Genomic DNA, 21,544 nt, shown 5'->3' on the forward strand with positions numbered 1-21,544 from the left:
ATAACCATTACAACTGTTTGCTTTGAATATTGTTGAATAATAATTACAAATGAAACATATAAAGAATTGGAAGAATGTCTCTTCTGAGTTGAAAAATTATAGCTGATACACTTAGACAGTTTTTAGTGGTTTTAAAATGTTACTTAAAATTACATGAAGTAATACGTATAACATTTGAATTAGGAATATTGATTTAGTGTTTATTAGGACAATAAATGCTGTAATTTTAAAACATCATATGCAGGATTGGACACATTTCACAGTGATTGATATCAGTAATGCATTCTTCTCGATACCAATACATAAAGAAAGTCAATTTTGGTTTGCATTTACTTATAAAGGGACTACAAGACTACCTCAAGGGTATGCGGAAAGTCAGACAATCTTTTCACAAGCAATGCATGCAAGCATGTCCAAATTCGACCCTCCAGGAGGAAGACAAAAGTCTTGATATACGTAGATGACATATTATTAGGATCACCGGATAAGAAAACCTGTAGAAAAGATACATTAGCGTTATTAAATCATCTACTCAGTGAAGGACACAAAGTAAGCAAAACAAAAGTCAAATTATGTAAAACAGAAGTAAACTATCTAGGACATTCTCTAAATAAAGATGGACACACTATTGTGGGAAGCAGAAAAACAGCAGTGCTGCAAGCACCAAAACCACAAACAAAGAAGCAAATTATGTCATTTCTAGGATTAACTAATTACTGTAGAAGTTGGATACCAAATTACGCTGAAATGGTAGCTCCATTAAGTACATTTATGAAAAATATCTAAAAATGTCATCACTTCTAGAGTGGAATTTAGAAGCTGAAGCAACATTCTGTGAAATAAAAATAGAATAGGATGTGTTACAGCAACAAAAGTTTTGAAAGCTATCAAGTGACCATCAAAATTATTCAATGCAAGCTGCACAACGAGTAACACTAAAGCATGTAAATTAATAAGATCAAAATGTTACAATACACACAGATAGTCAATATGCATTCTCAGCAGTGCACACATTTGCACAACACTGGCAAAATAGAGGAATGATAACATCAACAGGAAAACCTGTAACACATGGAGAACTATCAAAATAATTATTAAAAGCGGTACAGTTACCAGCTAAAATAGCAATATGCAAATGTGCGGCACACACCAACGGAACGGACGCAATATCACGTTTGCGGACAAAACTGCAAAACAAACAGCAGAAGAAGAAATACAAGTTTTTAAACTACAAGCTAGTGACATGAATTATGATATACTAAAAGACATGCAACAACAAAGTACTCCAAAAGAAAAAGATACATGGATAAAAAATATATATAATTAAAAAAACGGAGCAACGTTGAACAAAGAAGACATCTATGTATGTCCAGACAATAAACGAATCTCACCAAAAAATCTGTATAAGTGACCAGCAGTATTGAGCCATGGTTGTACTCATGCCTCAACAGGAGGGAATATGAATCTTATACAGAAGTACTATACTACCTACAGCTTTTATTCTTATTCAAAACATTTTTTGTAGGGCATACCTGTGCGAGGCCAATTCCCCAAACCACAACACCCGTTCCAGCATCTATGCATGGATTTTATGGAACAAAATAGGAGTGAAGAAAAACAGTATTGTCTGGTCATAGTAGATGCATTTTCAAAGTGGGTAGGAATTTTTCCTACAGGAAAAGCAGATGTGCTAACAGTAGCAAAAGCATTATGCAAAGATATAATACCAACATATGGTATACCCGAAAAACTATACAGTGACAAAGGATCCCATTTTGTAAATCAATTAATCAAGAATATAGGACCATTGTTCAAAATTGATCTCAAAAACCACTGTGCTTATCATCCACAAAGCACAGGACTAGTGGAAAGGAAAAATGTAACAATTAAAAACAGACTAAAGAAATGTATGGAAGTAAACAATTTAGGAACCATACTGGGAAAACACACACAGGTCTAACAATAGGACCCCTGACCAAAAGCACTCTCAAGGTCCACATTGTCAATGGACCCTTAACAAAGGATGAATGGTTTACTATTGCCACAGGAGTATCAGGGCAAAACAATAATTGGTTGCTCATGGCGGAGCAAGCGGAAAAAGACTGGCCAAATTACTGGTGGTACCTCAAAGGCCATCCAATACGGGGGAAATGGGATACTCTGGTCTATACATATATTATATTATATTTATTATTCTACTTATTTTTTGTCTGGTTTTGTATCATCCCGTGAGGTATATATTACTTTTTGTTATGTTTGGATGTATTTGTTTGGTTTGTATGCTTGTGAATCTGGACTATCCATTAAGTAAGACTACTTATTATGTTGAATGGGGCAGGAAATATAAGATTTTCTTCATCCTGTTCCTTCTCAAGCATAGGTGTGTAAATATGTGTTTAGTTGCTAAAGTTTTATTGTCTATTGATAATGAATGAATGAATTACTGGCCCCGGGAGATAGTGAAGAAGCTAAATTCTTTAAAAAATCGAATAACTCTGAAACATCAAGACCCAAATCTAGTGTTTAACCATATCACTCCCTGATGGACAAAATATACCACCTAATGCCACACTGTTCAACACATCCAGATGGGGTTTCCAATTATGGGCATGGTCAAGTGGACTAGACCCATATTCCCCGGGGATTGTTTTTATAAATCAAACCATGTGCAACACCGAACAACCCAGAGTGAACACCTGTACTAAACGCGCTGGAGTCACAGTTGTAAGCGTACCACTTAATGATGTGGATAAATGTTCAAAGTAACAATCGGTGTGTAATAATTGGTTCCTCCTTTGGCTGTTAATTGGTTACTCATGGCAAAAAGGTTTAATTAAAGTAATCAGCGAAACAACTCCTGAATGGAATTTCACTACATGGGACAAAATCTAGCCTGTAACCAAAGAAACAAAGCAGAAACCAATATTTGATAAACATGAGACAAAAGCTAATTATACCTGCATTAACATACTAGGCTCTGGACAACAGTTAGGAAACTTATCGTCAGACAACTGCTTACACATAGTAAATGTATCAATATTTGTACAAAAATTGTTAACACGTCTGAACAGTTTGATACCCGAACATTGGAAAAAAACTACACGTGATGTAAACTGGCAAAGTGTTGGAGATCCAACTTATATCGATACAATAGATGTCCCCAGAGGTGTACCTGACGAGTACAAATTGGTAAATCAAGTTGCAGCTGGATTCGAATCATCCGTCTGCTGGTGGTGTACGATTAACAAGAATGTTGACAGAATAAACTATGTCCACTACAACGTACAGAGACTAGGAAATTGGACACAGGCCGGATTTGAAGCCGTCGCTGATCAACTCGCCGCCACCTCCCTTATGGCCTTTCAAAACCGTATGGCGCTAGACATGTTGTTAGCGGAAAAAGGAGGCGTGTGCGCAATATTTGGTGAACAGTGTTGCACGTTCATACCAAACAACACTGATACAGAAGGTAGCCTGACCAAAGCACTGGAAGGCTTGCGCACCCTCAACGGTAAAATGAAAGAGCACTCCGGCATAGATACATCTATGTGGGATGGATGGTTGGATGTGTTCGGCAAATACAAATCCTTGGTATCGTCAATTCTAGTATCTATGGCTGTATTTGCAGCCATACTGACGTTGTGTGGATGTTGTTGTATTCCCTGTCTGCGTTCTCTGCTTAACCGTTTGATCACCACAGCGATTGGCCCAGCAGATGATAGAACTGTTCAGATGCACCTTCTGGCGGACAACAAGGAAGATGAATCTTATGACGAGGATATCTACCTGGACGGTGTTCTTGATCTGTTTTCAGACCCTGGTGACTATATATATAGAAAAAATATAAAAATATGATGATGTGGAACTCTGAGTGTAAACATAACTTGGCCCTAAGGAAATGAACTATTTACTGAAAATCGCAAGAAGAAGTTATTAGGGATAAAAAGATTCTGGGGAAGTTATGTGATAAACAGGAGGGAAATGTTAGAATAATTATGTACATATTATCACACTAACTTTAGTATGCTTAAAGTCCGTTGCTTTAGTTATTTAGCTATTGTGCTCAAGTTGGACTTTTTCTAATGTGAGCAAGGGCAAATACTTCTTGTCTAAGGGGTGGCCTCAGCTGTAGATGTTATCTTTGTTTGAGCCCGCCAACAGCCAAGGACTTCAACCGACTTCAGCGAAGATGGGATGACGGCACACGGACGAGGCAGAGACTTCAAGGACCTCAACAAGATAAGATTCCAACACGCAGACGAAGCAGTGACGGGGCGAAAGTACAAGGCCCCCAGAACATTCCGTCACGTATCGCGCGTCCTGGACCAGCTTTGCATAAAATATGTGACCACTCCTTTTAGAGGCAACCTTAGTATTGCTGACTGTGGAACTCCTGAATAAAAAGAGGGATGCAAGAGCTGGACCTTAGAGCGTAGGGCGAGACTGTGACTAAGGGTCCGGCTCCATGCGTCCATGAGCTAAATTGAACTCTGTCTCTGATTGATTCCTTGCTTCTTGTCTGATTAATAGATGTCATCAGTGTTTGCACCTGACAGATAAGAGGATTCGATAATGGCATCGACATCGATAATTTCTTAACGAACATCATCCCTAGATGTGCATTACAAAACCAAACACGTTTTGTGTTGTTGTAGAAACTTGCTTATCTCTTGCCCTAGTTTGCTTTTACGGCAAAGACCGAAGCACGCCGATGTGTTACTACGCTGTAAAAAGAGTTCCTCAGTATTCGCTCTTACAATAACAATGTTGCTACAGCTTGGTACAGGTTACGTAACGTAAATGAAGTATTGTTGACGGTTTTTGAATGCATTTTTAAAGTGATTTAGAGGTAGAATTGATTGCTCCCATTAGCTGCGTTGCTAGCCACCGAGAACGAGCCGATTTTTATATGTTGGAAAGCGGAAAAAAAGACCAAAACTTTTGTGTTATTGTCTCTCATAATGATTTTGAACGATAGGCAAAATTAAAAAAAAAAGTACAATTCCCCTTTAAGCACACACAGTTGGTCTTGTATTTTAGTCAAGTCATTTACAAAAGGTAAACATGGTAGGCTGTAGGCTACTAGGAGCTAGCGGTTACACAACAGCTTAGCACACAAGCTAGACATATGTAATGAGTGTCCTTATTAAAAAAATATTTGCAGTGTAAAACCGCAAATTTGTCAATATAAACACATATCAAATAATTATATTTGCATATTACTTACACATACAAAGTCTCCAAGGCAGAAGCAGATTAGAAAGTTTCAAGTAACAAATGTGTCCGCGCCATTCAGCATACTGTGTCATGAGCTAAACCTAATTATTGCAGCAACTCCACTTCAATTTAAGGACAGCTGACATCGATTCCAGACAGTTAATGATAAATAGTGTACTTCAAACCTACCATTGTTCTTTCTCTGTTTGACTAATTTCACTTAATCAAACGTATTCTAACATTCCACACTGTTGTGTTTTAGTTTATTTCGAACATGCATACAATACACTTACAATGTTATGCATCATATATTTCCAGTTGTTTCATTACAGCATGTCCGAAAAGGAGTAGGAAGAAGCGGAGCTTTAATAATCTTACCCCTTTTGGTATAATAGCAGTTTTATCCCATTGATTTGTTCCGTTTGTAACAGAACAGTGAATACATGAATAAATACATTAATATACAGTAAGTAAGTAAACACATTTTAAATACATAAATATTAGACATATGAATGTATGCACAATAATTAAGTTGTCAAAAATAAAGAATTAAGTAATTTATGGTTCACCTAGGACACGGGTCAGCAACCCGCGGCTCTTTATTGCCGCCCTAGTGGCTCCCAGGAGCATTTTCAAAAAGGATTGGGCTTAAGTGTTTTACATGCATACAAATGTTTTAAATTAGATTTTCCTCAAAGGTTATATTTCTCCTCTTTTGTTGAGAAGAATTGGTGTACATTCTTGGGTAGCCGCACAATTATACAAGTTTGTAAGATTTCTGTTATCGATATTGATTCGATATAAGCCAATATTCAAAGCTCTAAGGTCATTATCATGTCGGAAGTGAAAAAGTTGTATCGGGATGGATTCCAACTAAAGCACACGGTCTCAAAGAACATCCACGGGTGGGCTGAGCTGGCACAAAAGGTGTCATTAGCAGGTCTACAGTACCGTGACCATGGCGACCTCGATGTATCAGACCAAAACCCTGTTTGCAAATGTGCTGCTAGGTCCTGTCAGCTGTTTGGTTGTCTTGTGATGCGCAGCTGCTTCCAATGATAGGTGATGGAGGAAAAGGGTCAGTGTTAACAAGACAGATCTCACATGACTGAGTGCCACTTGCTGGTCAAGAGTTCTGCACAATGACGCTAATACTTAGTCTAGCTTTCATCAGTGACTTTTCTACTTCACGCTACTTTAGCCCTTCATTATTCAGGGAAGCAAACGTAATCATTTAAGTGCTTGTGCTTTGCTCGCTATGAGGAAGTAGAAGCGCATGATTCCTTGCAGTGACAAACACAGTTGATAATTAAAAAAATGTAAGAACACCACCAACGTCTAGTGTAGCATACGTTGCCAATAGTGATTTAACAAATGCATTTCTATAGAGTAGTAGCTCAACTTACAAGCCATTGCTATTGCGCTCCACAACCGAGCTCATAACTCACAACACTCATATTTAAAATCAGCCCTGCCCATTGAAATTATTTGAAATCGATTTAAGCTATGCTTGGTCCACCCTAAACACCACAATTTTAACATGTGACATGCCTTTTAAAAAGAAAAACTAACTTTTAGATAAGAAATATTTTTTGAAAAACATTACAATCGCATGTAGTACAAATATGGGCGCTCAAAAAAAATCGATTCCAATCCAAATTAGGATTTTTGTTTATTCCCTTCTTAAAGGGATTCCTAATTTTTGGGAAAGGATTTTGAAAAAATACTATAAAATTGGGTATTTTTTAGGGGGCATTTCCTTTTTTTTTTTAGAATAACATTTATGGATTAAACAGAGCAGTGGCAGCAAGCCCCGCAGGGGCCATGCCAGGGCCCTATTGAAATTGCTGTGTTTTTTCTTTTATACGTTTGGACACCTTTTTGAGGCCCTTAACGTGCATGAAAAGTCCCCATATTTTGCAGGTGCATCAGAAATTTTTTATATTTTTGGTGTCCCAAAAATTAAAATTTGGGTCGAGGTGTTGGGTGGGGGCAGCACGGTGGTAGAGGGGTTAGTGCGTCTGCCTCACAATACGAAGGTCCTGAGCAGTCTTGGGTTCAATCCTGGGCTTGGGATCTTTCTGTGTGGAGTTTGCATGTTCTCCCCGTGACTGCGTGGGTTCCCTCCGGGTACTCCGGCTTCCTCCCACCTCCAAAGACATGCACCTAGGGATAGGTTGATTGGCAACACTAAATTGGCCCTAGTGTATGAATGTGAGTGTGAATGTTGTCTGTCTATCTGTGTTGGCCCTGTGATGAGGGGGCGACTTGTCCAGGGTGTACCCCGCCTTCCGCCCGATTGTAGCTGAGATAGGCTCCAGCGCCCCCCGCGACCCCGAAGGGATTAAGCGGTAGAAAATGGATGGATGGATGGGTGTTGGGTGGGATGCAACTGCATAACTACTGTGGTGCCTTTATGGCCCCCTTGTGGTGAAAAATTATGAAAGTAATAACTTCCTTACACATACTCCAATATTCCTGAAATTTTTGACGGTTAGTTGGGGTGTTGGGTGGCACGCAACTGCATGACTATTGCGGCACCTTTATCGACCCTTTTTGGTGAAAATCTACAACAGTCAAAACTTCCTTACACTTGCTACGGTCTTCCTGAAAATTTGTTGGTGGGTCGGAGTATTGAGTGAAATGCAACTGCATTACTGCAGGGGCGCCATTATCGCCCTTTTGTGATGGAAAATAATAATAGCCTTACACGTGCTCCGATCTTCCTGAAATGTTTTATGGTGGGTTGGGGTGTTGGGTGGGATGCAACTGCACGACGACTGACGCGGATGTCCAGAGACACGCGGAAGGTCAAGGGCTGGAGGGAGGCGTTGTGGTCAGAGGGCAGGCGTGAGGTCAAGATCCAGAGAGGCAGCAGAGAGTCCAGAGGGGATCCGGGAAGACGAGACACACAGCTCGACAACGGGAAAGGAAGACGGGTTGCTGGATGACGACACAACACAGGACACAATGAGCATGACGGGGGAAGAACACAAAGAGCGAGGAAGCACATAGCCACGGAAAGCTGTAGACGTAATGATGCTTACTGTATGTGTACAAATAGCTACGTTCTGACACTGGAACGCAAGACGCGCTGGCTTATGAAAGCAGGTCTCTCATCAGTGACAGGTGTATTGATTGCAGAGTAGTTGCAGCCGCGCAAAGGCGCGACCGCAGCCGGAGAGGAACGCCCGTGGGCGTGTCCCGAGGTGCGCTCAGCAGATCGCACAGCAGAATGAGAGGCGGGAGGTGTGTGATCCGTAACAGCTCTATTTTTTTAAATTAAATTAAATTCTGAGATTTTTGTAAATAAAATTGTAAAAATAACGTTTTACAAATAAATTTTTTAGGCCATCAATGCGCGTACATCTGCAGCCAAGGGGAGCTTTTGTAACGTGTATCCTGTTTTAAAAGGTTTTATTATAGTTTACATGCCAAATAATACATTACCAGAATTGTGTCGAATCAAAAATTGATTCTGAATCGAATTGTCACCCCAGGACTCAGAATCGAATTGTGAGGTGTCGAAAGATTCCCACCTTTAACAAACAACTGCAGTGGTTTTATGAAATAATGGAATAATATTGTTCAGCATTTACCATGGCAAGCCCACTTTTGTAGGTGTCTCCTACAGGCTGCTTCTCCATTGTGTAACTAATAGGAACGAAGAAATCGTTGTTTATGCACACGAGCCTATTTGAGTGACGGACCGAAGAGGTCGGAGTTGACAACAAGTAATGTGTATGTCTGTACCGAAGGTACCGTATTTTCCGCACCATTAGCCGCACCTAAAAACCACAAATTTACTCAAAAGCTGACAGTGCGGCTTTTAACCCGGTGCGCTTTATATATGGATAAATATTAAGATTCATTTTCATAAAGTTTCGTTCTCGCAACTTCGGTAAACAGCCGCCATCTTTTTTCCCGGTAGAGCAGGAAGCGCTTCTTCTTCTACGCAAGCAACCGCCAAGGTAAGCACCCGCCCCCATAGAACAGGAAGCGCTTCTTCTTGTACTGTAAGCAACCACCCTCCCCCGGAAGAAGAAGAAGCGCGCGGTGCATGCTGGGATATGTGACGTTTCATTTCCATTTGTGTGTTTATGTAAAGACCCCAAAATGGCTCCTATTAAGTGTGTTGTCTGTCTAATTATAAATAATGCAGACGAGGCGTGTTAACTGAGTTCTCAACGTTTACTCACAGCGTGCTCATAACCACATTCTAACTCCCAGCATACAACGCTTCTCAGGGCTACCGCGCATGCTCGTAACTATCGTTGCATGCTGGGTAGTGTAGTTGTTATATTTGCTAGCTCATAACATCACATTAAGAGACACGCTTACGCGCTTAATTCAATACTCGCCGTCATTCCGGGTGGATTGACAAAAGACCTCCAGCCGCTAGATATTGGTGTCAACAGGGCATTCGAAGCTAGACTGCTAACTGCGTGGGAACAATGGATGACAGAAGGCGAACACACCTTCACTAAGACAGGGAGGCAGCGCCAGACGACGCCAACATCTGCCAGTGGATCGTAAATGCCTGGGCAGATATTTCGGTCACAACTGTGGTCCGAGCTTTCCGGAAGGCAGGATTCACAGAACTGCTGGATAACAGTGACACTGACTCCGATGACTTCGACGAGACGAAACCGGCCATTTTGGATCTCACATTTGCCCAACTTTTCACTTCGGACACCGAAGACGAAGGATTTACGAATGAAGAATAACTTCAGAAAGTGAGCGCTATGTTTATTTTGTGTGTTGTGACATTAACGTTCGAGCAACATTATGTTGCTATTGCTCTGCACTATTTTGAATTTTACTATGTTTGTGATTGCACATTTGCGTACATTTTGGGAGTGAACAGAGTTGTTAGAACGCTGGTTTTTAATATATTATTAAAGTTTGACTGACCTATCTGACTGTTTTTTTGACATTCCCTTTAGCGCAGCGTAGGCGCGGCTTATAGTCCGGGGCGGCTTATAGGTGGACAAAGTTTTGAAATATGCCATTCATTGAAGGTGCGGCTAATAACCCGGGGCGGCTTATAGTGCGGAAAATACGGTAACTCTATCGAGTTATTGTCAAACACAGTATTTTCGGCTTCTCAATATTTTTATGGATACATTTCCTTTGTTTGAATTATTTGTGACGGCATGCTGCGGACGCTGACTGCACCTTCTTTTGATGTGTACTGATGCTGCAGCGAGGCTGACTCGCCAGGTAGGCTGCTAACCTGCAGGACATGTTGTCAATGATTTGTTTTGCACGCATTTTCTCAGTTCCGATGGTTCGAGGGCAGGATTGTGTGGATCTCTTAGCTAATTCCCTGCATGCATCCCCGCATCACCATGTTTCTTCCCCACCAAGGAGATGCTGTGTTATATTAAGAAGAAATGAGTTTAGATTGGGCTGTGTGATACAAGTGACAACACAATAGAAGTGAGAATAGGCATCCATCAATCTGATATTGCTCCAATTACACAGGCAAAGTGTGATAGGGAACTCAAGTGAGCTGTTGAGGTCACTGCATTCATATCTGCACACATCCCCCATCCCATTATGCTGTTTCCCTGTCGGAGCAGCTGGGAGGGAATGCATCGATCAATAGGCCTAAACCGGTGGTGCATTGTTGTCCTCCAACCCAAAAAAACCCCTCCCTTCTCCTCATGCAATCAGTCATGCACAGCTGTAAAATAGAGACAACAACAATGGATGAAAGGCTTGACAAAAGAGGATGAAGTGAAGAATTAGGCAAGCAACCTTTGCTGGTGCAGCACAGAACACATTTGGCTTCATATAAAATGCTGACTCAGAGTTATTTTTTATTATTATTTTTTTTTACTCCCTATAGTCGGCTGGTGATACTGATTGCATGCACTCAAGCAGCACATTTGCATGAGTGTTTAAACTGTAGCTGACCCAACCATTTGCTGCTGCTAATTTCAAACCTAATTGAACTTTAGAAGCAATAAATATTAGAAGCAATAAATCACACAACAAACACAGCAGTGAGCATAAAACCACATTTATGTATTGTTGATATGAAAGTCATGGTTCAAAAGTCATAGCAAGGGATGTGTGCCATATGATCCTGATTCCCGTTATTCTGGAAATCGATTCTGGTACTCAACGGTACCAGTTTGGTTTTTTAATTTATTTTGCGTGATCATGTGGTAATACATATTTATTTGTTTAATAGTAAAATAGCATTATTTTGTTTAGCATTTAACACTGAAATGATAATAATAACTATGCTGTCCAGTTCTTGTCTTGTTTTCGTGTACTTTTGAGTGTCATTGGTTAGTATGCATTCATTTCAGTTTGTCCAGGGTTTGTTGCCGTAGTCAGGAAGTAGTCTTTGCCATTTAGTTGAAAGTGCCCGTATTTTCTTTTGAGTTCTACAAAATGTTTCTTACTGTAAGTATTGTATTTATTACACATGGGCTGTTTTTAGCGTGCATCTTGGTTTGTAGTTTTCATTAACAAATTGGAGGTGTTGAAATCACCAAGCGCTAATGCTAATCGGTGGCATGTATAAGGAAAATCCAATGTAAATTAGTATCGAGGTAGTCCATTCTATCAGACATACATGGTAAATTACAACATGACCTGCTACAAATACGCTTGTTTTCCTGCCAATTGCTTGAGCCAGTGCAGAGTCTGCAGCAGGACGAGGTCTGAGGTCGTGCGCAGCTAAGAAATCAAAAAGTGGTACCGTTTCATTTTATGTGAATCGGTACTTGGAAGTATTGACGGAATTCACTGGAGCACTTCTCTCTACATGTGAACTCATTTTAAGAACACTTTTGACTTGGACTACAATGCATTTGCAAAACAGTTAAGTTCAGTACAGTTGTGGAAAGTTTTCATTGCAAAGTGGTCGGCAAATATCCAACCCTCCTTCCACACTTTTCAATAGACGGTTGTTGAGGTAACAGTCACAGTGCATTAGTACAACACGATTAGGCCATGTGTACTGTGCTGGGCTATGGTGCGATTCCGCCTCCCTCTCCTAGCATTTGTTTGCTTGTGATATCACTTCAAGAACAGTGACCATTTTATAGTCAAGGACTGCTCAACAGAGTAGGACCCCACAACGCCCGCCAGAAATAATTACATTTTAATAAAAGATATTGTTATGCACTTTTCATTTAAATAAATCTTGAAGTGCTACAGCAAAGCAGATAACATACTAAGACTAAAACACTATGTCAGCCAATCATAAGAAACACAAAACATGCAAAATTGTGTGTTTTTCTAACAGTATGTCTATTAACTTTAATAATTTTTTACTAAATAAATTGGGCAAAAGATTTGTGTGTGTATAAGTAAATTTTGAGCACATTCAAAAACCCACTGTATTAATGATAATCGTGATCATTTTGGCTTTGATTACCGTGATATGAAAGTTTCATATCGTTACATCCCTACATCAGAACAATTAAATTGCTGAACAGGTTATGTTGGACCAGTGAAATTGTTCACATTAAATCAAACACTCACGCAATCATTCAGTCAGCCATTTAGCGCACTATGGTCTTACGCTGGTCATGGAGAAGAAACGACGAAATGTACACAAAGTAGCCCCAAAGTTGAAAAAGATCAACAGTACGGTACTACACACATTGTGTGCTTTCGGTTTGACTTTTAGATTATTTGTATTTTATTTATATCATGAAACGTGTAAGAATTTAGGAAAGAATAGGATCGATTTTATTTATCCAACAATGGGGAGATGATGTGGTTGCAGTGCAGATACAAAAAGTCCACAACAAATAAGGTAAAACACTTTGGAACTACAGGGAAACATTAAATACCATAAAGGACATAAAATACATGAAAGAGCACTGAGTTGATGCAACCAGCTGTCACCTCAGTGCAGCTATCTCTACATACAGCTACAAAAATAAAACACACTGAAAAACCAAAAAATTAGCAATAAATAATACATTTTGCACAGGGAGCAGACCCAACAAAGCAACCAAGAGAGTCGACTCCGTCGTAGTCTGCCCACTTGCTCTCGGCCAACGTGTGGTCCGCGCGGGTGAGTGAGAATCCGTCCAGGGAGACCAAAGTGTTCGATACATGCTCATTCAGCCAAAGCTTTTTTTTTTTGCTATCTGTAAGTCTATGACTCCTTCGATTGGTCAACAGAGTTGTCACACTCATGCCACAATGAAACGCAGGAGTCAAACGCATTGTTCAAAATGATTCAGGTTAATTTATAAATCTGGTCCGACCCGTATAGTGACAAACTCTTCCATCCTGGTAGAAAGGGGACTTAATTGGCCCTTCTTTGTATTGAGTCTGGTGTTTGTAGGAATGTTTCTGGGATCAGTCCCTTCAGAACCAAAGCACAAGAATGAATCAAAATAAGCAAACATATTATCAATCTAATGATCAGTGTTATGTAACATTATGTCACCATCGCCTTCTTCTGCAAGGTCTGCTTTGCCATATGTCTGATCTGCACTGTGGTCTCGGTCCAGCTCCTCTCTTTGCCATCTGCTCGGTTTGGCCTGTTTGGTCAGAGGCCAAGCGTTGACTGACTTAGCTCAAATATGGGAGAGTCGTCCTCTTACTCTAGCTACCCTGGAATCGCGGAAGATGGCCAAATTGTGATTGGGTCAGATTTACAACCACAAGAAAATACCGTAAGAATTGAATGAAGTCATCTTGTTGGCATAAACAAAGCTTTCTTGACGGAACAGGCAATGATTTAGGTAACGTTTTAACATTCTTAGAATGTGGATTCAATGATGAATGACAAAAACACGTTCTGTACGATATTACAATATACTACTAATTGTCCATAAAATCTTTTTACCATTTGAAAATGTTAATACAAAAGTAAATAAAAAGATACATATGTGCAAAGTATTGTAAAATCAGAATTAGATATATCTATTTGTATTTACCTTATTTAATACACCTCTATGTGGGCATGCACCATTCATTGCACAAAGCACATCAAGACACATTGTTTGCTGTAGTATAGCATCATCAATGGTGAAAATGGCATCAATAATAATTTGCTTCAGATCAGTATGTACCGTATGTTTGTCAGATACAGATTCAAAGTGAATTAACACTTAATAGAACAAATCTCATTCATTAAAATCTCTAATCAGTAGCCTTTGTAATGTTTTTTTTTTTTAATAAAGAGCATGGGTGCTGAAAAAAATGTATTCACACCCAAATCGGGATTCTTATTTAGTCCGATTCTAAGGATTAATACTTTTCAGAAATAATTTTTTGCATATTATTTAGAGATACAAAGTCTTTTTTTAAGGATTTTTAAAATATATTTTTAAAGAGATATTTTTAAGCCATCTCGGCGTCCATCTTTCGCAACACTAAACGAGAAATGAACAATAAACGGTAATGATGATATCCGCGGTAAAACTCCTGATGGTAAGTATTACCTATTTAAATTAAAATGATCGAAAAACCATAATTGATAATTGCACTTTGATAAACTCACGGATTGATTGGCACCAGCTGGCTAGCTTAAATGCTAACATGAAAACAAGAAACATTAATGTCTTTTCCCATTAAGAAACGACATACCCCAGTCTGAATTTATACTAACACATTACTGTCTGAGCAACTGAGATATTCATTTGTGCACAATGAACCTACAAGCTGTACTCTCTTAGCACAAAGTAGTTGTTCTATACTCAGAGGAATTTTGAGGGTTTTTTTTACGGTGCGTTCAAGGACCACTGAACAGAGTAGGATGCCAAAACGCCCACCAGAAATAATTAATATTAAAAATAGGTTTTATTTGTGAACTGCTTCAGTACAAACCAATATTTAAAACAATAAAAGCTTAGCGATCAAAACAGATAAAATACGAAGTCTAAAACACAAAACATGCAAAATAGTGGCTTTTCTAACAGTGTGTCTATTTATTTTAGTTACTGTACTTTAAAAAAAAAAAAACTTGGTCAAAAGATTTCAGCGTGGGTATAAGTACTTTTTGAGCACATTCAACAATACCGTGATAACAATGATTTTTTTGGTCACGATAACCATGATATGAAGTTTTTATATCTTTACTTCGCTACATCATACTATGGCAAAATGAAAGAAAACAAACACATTCCACTCAGTGCGTTGTTGTAAATAAACAAGAGTGTGAAAGTTTAGATTGCTGAAGGCAAACAAGGACTCTCCCAGCTGTCTTGATTAGCATGAATCAGCTTTAAGATGTCACGCCAACCACCCGTGGACACCAGGAAACACACCCTGACACCTCCCCCAAGCTCAACACCCCCCACCAGGGCCATCAGTCCTCTCCCGGAGTGTTGCGGAATTCCCACTGTGCATTTTGTTTTGCTTGAGCGCTGGCTCCATTTCATCTCACGTTGTGCAGGGAGGAGACTTCTCATCGCCATCTTTCTGCTCTTGTTTTCCTCCATGACTCTCTTCTTCAGAACCTATTAGACATCCACCAGGGGAAATCAAGATCCTCCAATCCTGAACACGCCTTACAGTAAGCCAGCCCCCCTTTGTGGTCCCAAACAGCTACTCGACTGCCAGAAGCAATTAACCCTGAGGGAGGTCATGGAGGACTTCAGGTCTTGCAAGGTTGGGGCCCAAAAAAGCTGAAATTCAATTAAAATGAGGGGGAAGTTGCTCCTCTTCTATCGTTCTGCAGTAAACTCACGGGATTGCTCCAACCATCTGGAACGTTGTGGAATAACAAGGCTAAAAATCCCGACGGTGTTTCTGAACATCTTGTATCATCCCGTTGGGAAACAGCCGAAAGATCGTTTGTGGGTCACACACCAAAAAAAACACTTAAAATTTCACCTAGAGGGAGAGAAACATCAAATAGACTGTAAAACGTTCATCCTGTCCAAAATGTTGCAGCTGCAAAATAATTCAACACCCCCTCAGGCAACATTTAAGAAATGAGTGTGATTAAAATGCGATTACTGAATAAAATGTGTTGCCATGCTGCAGACACTAAATTAGATTCATCCAGCACAAACGTGCTAACACAAACATTATTGTACACACTCATTTTCACTCACATTATCTGTATTAGCGTTTCTTGGAAGAGATTTTGGGAAAAAAATTACAACTTTGGCTACGTTCACGCTGCAGGGTATGATTTCAAATTTGGATTATTTTGTCAAATCCAATCTTTTTACGTCGTCGTTCACATTACCAAAATAAATATTGATGTCTAATATGAATGGAATGTGCTCATGAAGTGACCCGCATGCACAAAAAACATCACATCACAAGTGCTGTGTGTATTTTTCAACAGTAAACATAGCTCCAATTTGTCTACGTCTCAGTCCTTTCAAGAGTGTTATGCGACCGGAGTCAACATTTTCTTAACCAAATTGTCTTCCATCATTAACGATTTTACGTGGCGATTTCAACACCTTCAGATTTGATAATGAAAACTACAGCCAAGATGCAGGTTACAGTCAAACAGCTGGTGCGTAATAGTTACAACACTTACAGCATTAACACTTTTTAGCGCGCAACCAATAACTACATTCAGCAGAGACTGAACGGACAAGCCAAACCACCATAAACCATACACTACTGCCATCTTGGATTTGCAACTGTTATTGAGACTCAGAAATGTTATATAAAACAAGACATAATAACTAAATAGCAGTTATCATAATCAACGCGATTTTGAATGTTGCAAAATAAATTGTATTTTACTATCAAAATTATTCATTTTTTTAACATAAAAAAGTATCAATATCTAGTCCCATGTACCGGAAGTTAGTACTATATCAGTTGTGAACAGCACCCATCCCTGCCAGGTCGAATTACTAATCAGCATCAGGTGTTCCAAAAACAGAAGGTTAAAGGTGATGTCTACATTGTGAAATTAAACTTTCAAAATAAGAGCACCAAACCACCAATTCATTAGGGATGTAACGGTATTGTAGACACTGTGGTGTTGCGGCTTCAAAATCCTCACGATAACGCCCTGACGTGTGACAGTGTCAAACAAAAACTTGATGAATGTATTGTTTTCTGGCGCTTTTAAATTGGCCGGTCTAAAAATAAACTACATCTCCCATAATCGTCTGCGCAGTGCGGGACCAGCAAGGTGGGGCCGTGGAACGCCGTAAAGGGGAGAAAAGGAGGAATCATGTGGGAGAAGTGTCTTTGTACAAACCCCGTTTCCATATGAGTTGGGAAATTGTGTTAGATGTAAATATAAATGGAATACAACGATTTGCAAATCATGTTCAACCTATATTCAGTTGAATATGTTACAAAGTCAACATATTTGATGTTCAAACTGATAAACATTCTTTTTTGCAAATAATCATTAACTTTAGAATTTGATGCCAGCAACACGTGACAAAGAAGTTGGGAAAGGTGGCAATAAATACTGATAAAGTTGAGGAATGCTCATCAAACACTTATTTGGAACATCCCACAGGTGAACAGGCAAATTGGGAACAGGTGGGTGCCATGATTGGGTATAAAAGTAGATTCCATGAAATGCTCAGTCATTCACAAACAAGGATGGGGCGAGGGACACCACTTTGTCAACAAATGAGTGAGCAAATTGTTGAACCGTTTAAGAAAAACCTTTCTCAACCAGCTAATGCAAGGAATTTAGAGATTTCACCATCTACGGTCCGTAATATCATCAAAGGGTTCAGAGAATCTGGAGAAATCACTGCACGTAAGCAGCTAAGCCCGTGACCTTCGATCCCTCAGGCTGTACTGCATCAACAAGCGACATCAGTGTGTAAAGGATATCACCACATGGGCTCAGGAACACTTCAGAAACCCACTGTCAGTAACTACAGTTGGTCGCTACATCTGTAAGTGCAAGTTAAAACTCTCTTATGCAAGGCAAAAAACGTTTATCAACAACACCCAGAAACGCTGTAGGCTTTGCTGGGCCGGAGCTCATCTAAGATGGACTGATACAAAGAGGAAAAGTGTTCTGTGGTCTGACGAGTCCACATTTCAAATTGTTTTTGGAAACTGTGGACGTCGTGTCCTCCGGACCAAAGACGAAAAGAACCATCCGAATTGTTATAGGCGCAAAGTTGAAATGCCAGCATCTGTGATGGTATGGGGGTGTATTAGTGCCCAAGACATGGGTAACTTACACATCTGTGAAGGGGCCATTAATGCTGAAAGGTACATACAGGTTTTGGAGCAACATATGTTGCCATCCAAGCAACGTTACCATGGACGCCCCTGCTTATTTCAGCAAGACAATGCCAAGCCACGTGTTACATCAACGTGGCTTCATAGTAAAAGAGTGCGGGTACTAGAGTGGCCTGCCTGTAGTCCAGACCTGTCTCCCATTGAAAATGTGTGGCGAATTATGAAGCCTTAAATACCACAACGGAGACCCCCAGACTGTTGAACAACTTAAGCTGTACATCAAGCAAGAATGGAAAAGAATTCCACCTGAGAAGCTTAAAAAAATGGTTCTCCTCAATTCCCAAACGTTTACTAAGTGTTGTTAAAAGGAAAGGCAATGTAACACAGTGGTGAACATGCTCTTTCCCAACTACTTTGGCACGTGTTGCAGCCATGAAATTCTAAGTTTATTATTTGCAAAAAAAAAAAAAAAGTTTATGAGTTTGAACATCAAATATCTTGTATTTGTAGTGCATTCAATTGAATATGGGTTGAAAAGGATTTGCAAATCATTGTATTCCGTTTATATGTTCATCTAACACAATTTCCCAACTCATATGGAAACGGGGTTTGTAGTAGATAAGAGGAATTTGTTTATGGACATTTCCTGAACATCTCATCAAAACCCATCCATAACTTTTTAAGTTATGTTGCTAACAAACAAACAAACCCTGGTGAAAAGATAGCCTTTTTGGTGGAGGTAATAAAGTCTGTGTACTAAAGTGCTACCTTTGTTGGACCGTTTTCAAAGCGACACATAGCGGGTCACGGTGCTCCGCCGCGCAGGGATAGCATCCGGTGAATTGGAGAAGCTACTTGATTAACCATCACCCGGAAAATATATTTGAAGCCAGCAAAGCTAAACATACATTTTTGAGATATTTACACTAGTAAAAGAGAAACCGCGTTTTCCAAACTGATATTAAAAAAAAAAGTCCACTGCAGAGGACACTGCTTCTCAAAAAGTAAAAGTTGAACATTATTGTTTCACACTGGATGTTTACATTATATTTTTAAGAACACTCAACAGTTCTTTGCACAATTATTTGCACTTAAAAATACATGTTTGTAGTAAAAAATATGGATTGAACTCCGGCTGTCAAAATTAATGCGATAACGCGTTAACTATAAACTCCTTTAACCGCACAATTTTTTTTTAATCCCGCGATTTTTTACCCTTGGGCGATTCCGTAGCTTGAGTAAGGCCATGTCTACACTAAGTCGTTTAACCCCTTAAACGAATAATTATTTAGCCTAAGCCCCGTTTCAGCCACACTAAACCATGGTTTAAAGTCTCCCTCCTCGGACAAATTTTTACACGGGTAAATCAGCCGTATAATTCTTGAATCTCCGGCACCTAGCTTTGTATGGACTCATTGATTGTTTACAAAATTAGTTCGGAGAGGAAGTGACGCCAGAAAGACCACGCCCACACAGGAAATGACATCAGAAAGAACGCGCCATAGTCAGCTTCATAACAAAGATGGAGGCGGATCATCCAGACATGCCCGTGTTTCTCCTTCTACATGTACAGGCGCTTTTGGAAATCACAAATCAATACCTTAAAACCTCTAAAGGCCTTAGTGGCCACATGCGTGGACAGCACCTTTTAGCTCTTATTTCCAAAATTGTGTACACTACTGAATTGGGGTCTTATGGCCCTTATGTGGACACTTATACTGCCATCTGGTGGTGTCAGAATAGTAAAACATACAATGGAATTTGGAAGAAAAAAAAAAAGAATTAGCATGTCACTAAACATGAAATACACGTTTGTTACTTATGGACTAAGTACATCATATCAAAAGATGATTCTTAGTTTTTATTCTAATTAGGGTCCAATAAGTCCAAATAGCAAAGAGAAATAAAAAAAGCATGTAAACAAACAGCTTGAGCCTTAAGAGAAGGCAACGGGTGATTGCAGCTATTTGGGATACAACACTTCTCAGACGGCAAGAGAACTTTCAAATGTCCGGGTCAGCTGTGAGTCTATTTACCGAAAAACTTCGTCCCTTCCTCCCGTAGATGTGATACAGTCAGTGTGTGGCTACAAATATTGCTTTATGGATATGACTGTGAAATGGCCAGGCACCGTGAACGATGCCCCCATCTTAGCTACCTCTGCCATTAGCGCGCAGCTTAAAGATGGAACCATCTCCTCGTGTCCCAAACAACTGCTGGAAGATGAAGATCCGGTCCCTGTTTTTATTTAGGGGGACCCAGCTTATCCCCTGACGCCATATCTCACAAAAGAATACCCCAACGGCAGAGTCAACCCACAACAACAATACTTTGGGTATTCTCTGTCTAGATTCATTTTTGTAATTGTTGTAAAATGTTCTTTATCGCATTGTCTACTCTCATGTCGATTAAATATTTGATTCATGTACAATAGGGCCCCAGAGCACACTGGATTCTAGTTCATTGAAATACCACAACCCTGAATATTGTTCAAATGAGATACATTTTAATTTAAAAACTTGCACACAAAACACAGCAAACAAATGTAAAATGCACAGCAAACTATTTACAATATAGCTCTTTTAAATAACTTCACAGTGAAGTAAAGTTATCTACTGGAGAGATTGGAGCAGATGGACGCTTTTTTTTTCTTTTTTTCGAGCATGCGTACTAGTTCGCGTTGCGCCGGCGGACGGAGGGTTGTGGGGGTCTTAAAAGGTGGCATTGTTGTGTGTGGACACGGATAAGGTTAGGTGTGATTTACCCTGGATAACCTTATCCGGCTTCGTGTAAACGGGGCTAAGCCTAATGGCGTCCACTGCGCCCAGTCACTGTTGAGCCACAAGCGGTGAAATAGCGAGCAGAAATGCACAAAGAAAAGGTAACAATATGGAAATCCGATATCCAAAGCCATGACAAGTCGTTCTCCTGCCAATACAATAACATTTTATCTTCAATCGCCGTGAGACGACGTCACTGGAGCGAATGCAGGCTGGCGTGCTTTGCCGCTTGCAGAGAGGAGGACCTTCACGTCCGTGTTTACATTACAGTTGAGTGCATTCATTTACATGAAATGTAGATTGTTACTGTAACTGCTTTAGTGTGATGGGGTAAACGCTCAACAGAAATGTTGGCAGGAAGTCTTTATAATTTTTTAGTCTTGTCGTCAAAACATGTCAAGACACCTTCTCAAACCAATCATGGTTCC

This window comes from Nerophis lumbriciformis, linkage group LG23, assembly GCF_033978685.3.
Source record: "Nerophis lumbriciformis linkage group LG23, RoL_Nlum_v2.1, whole genome shotgun sequence".
NCBI classification, from domain to species: Eukaryota; Metazoa; Chordata; class Actinopteri; order Syngnathiformes; family Syngnathidae; genus Nerophis; species Nerophis lumbriciformis.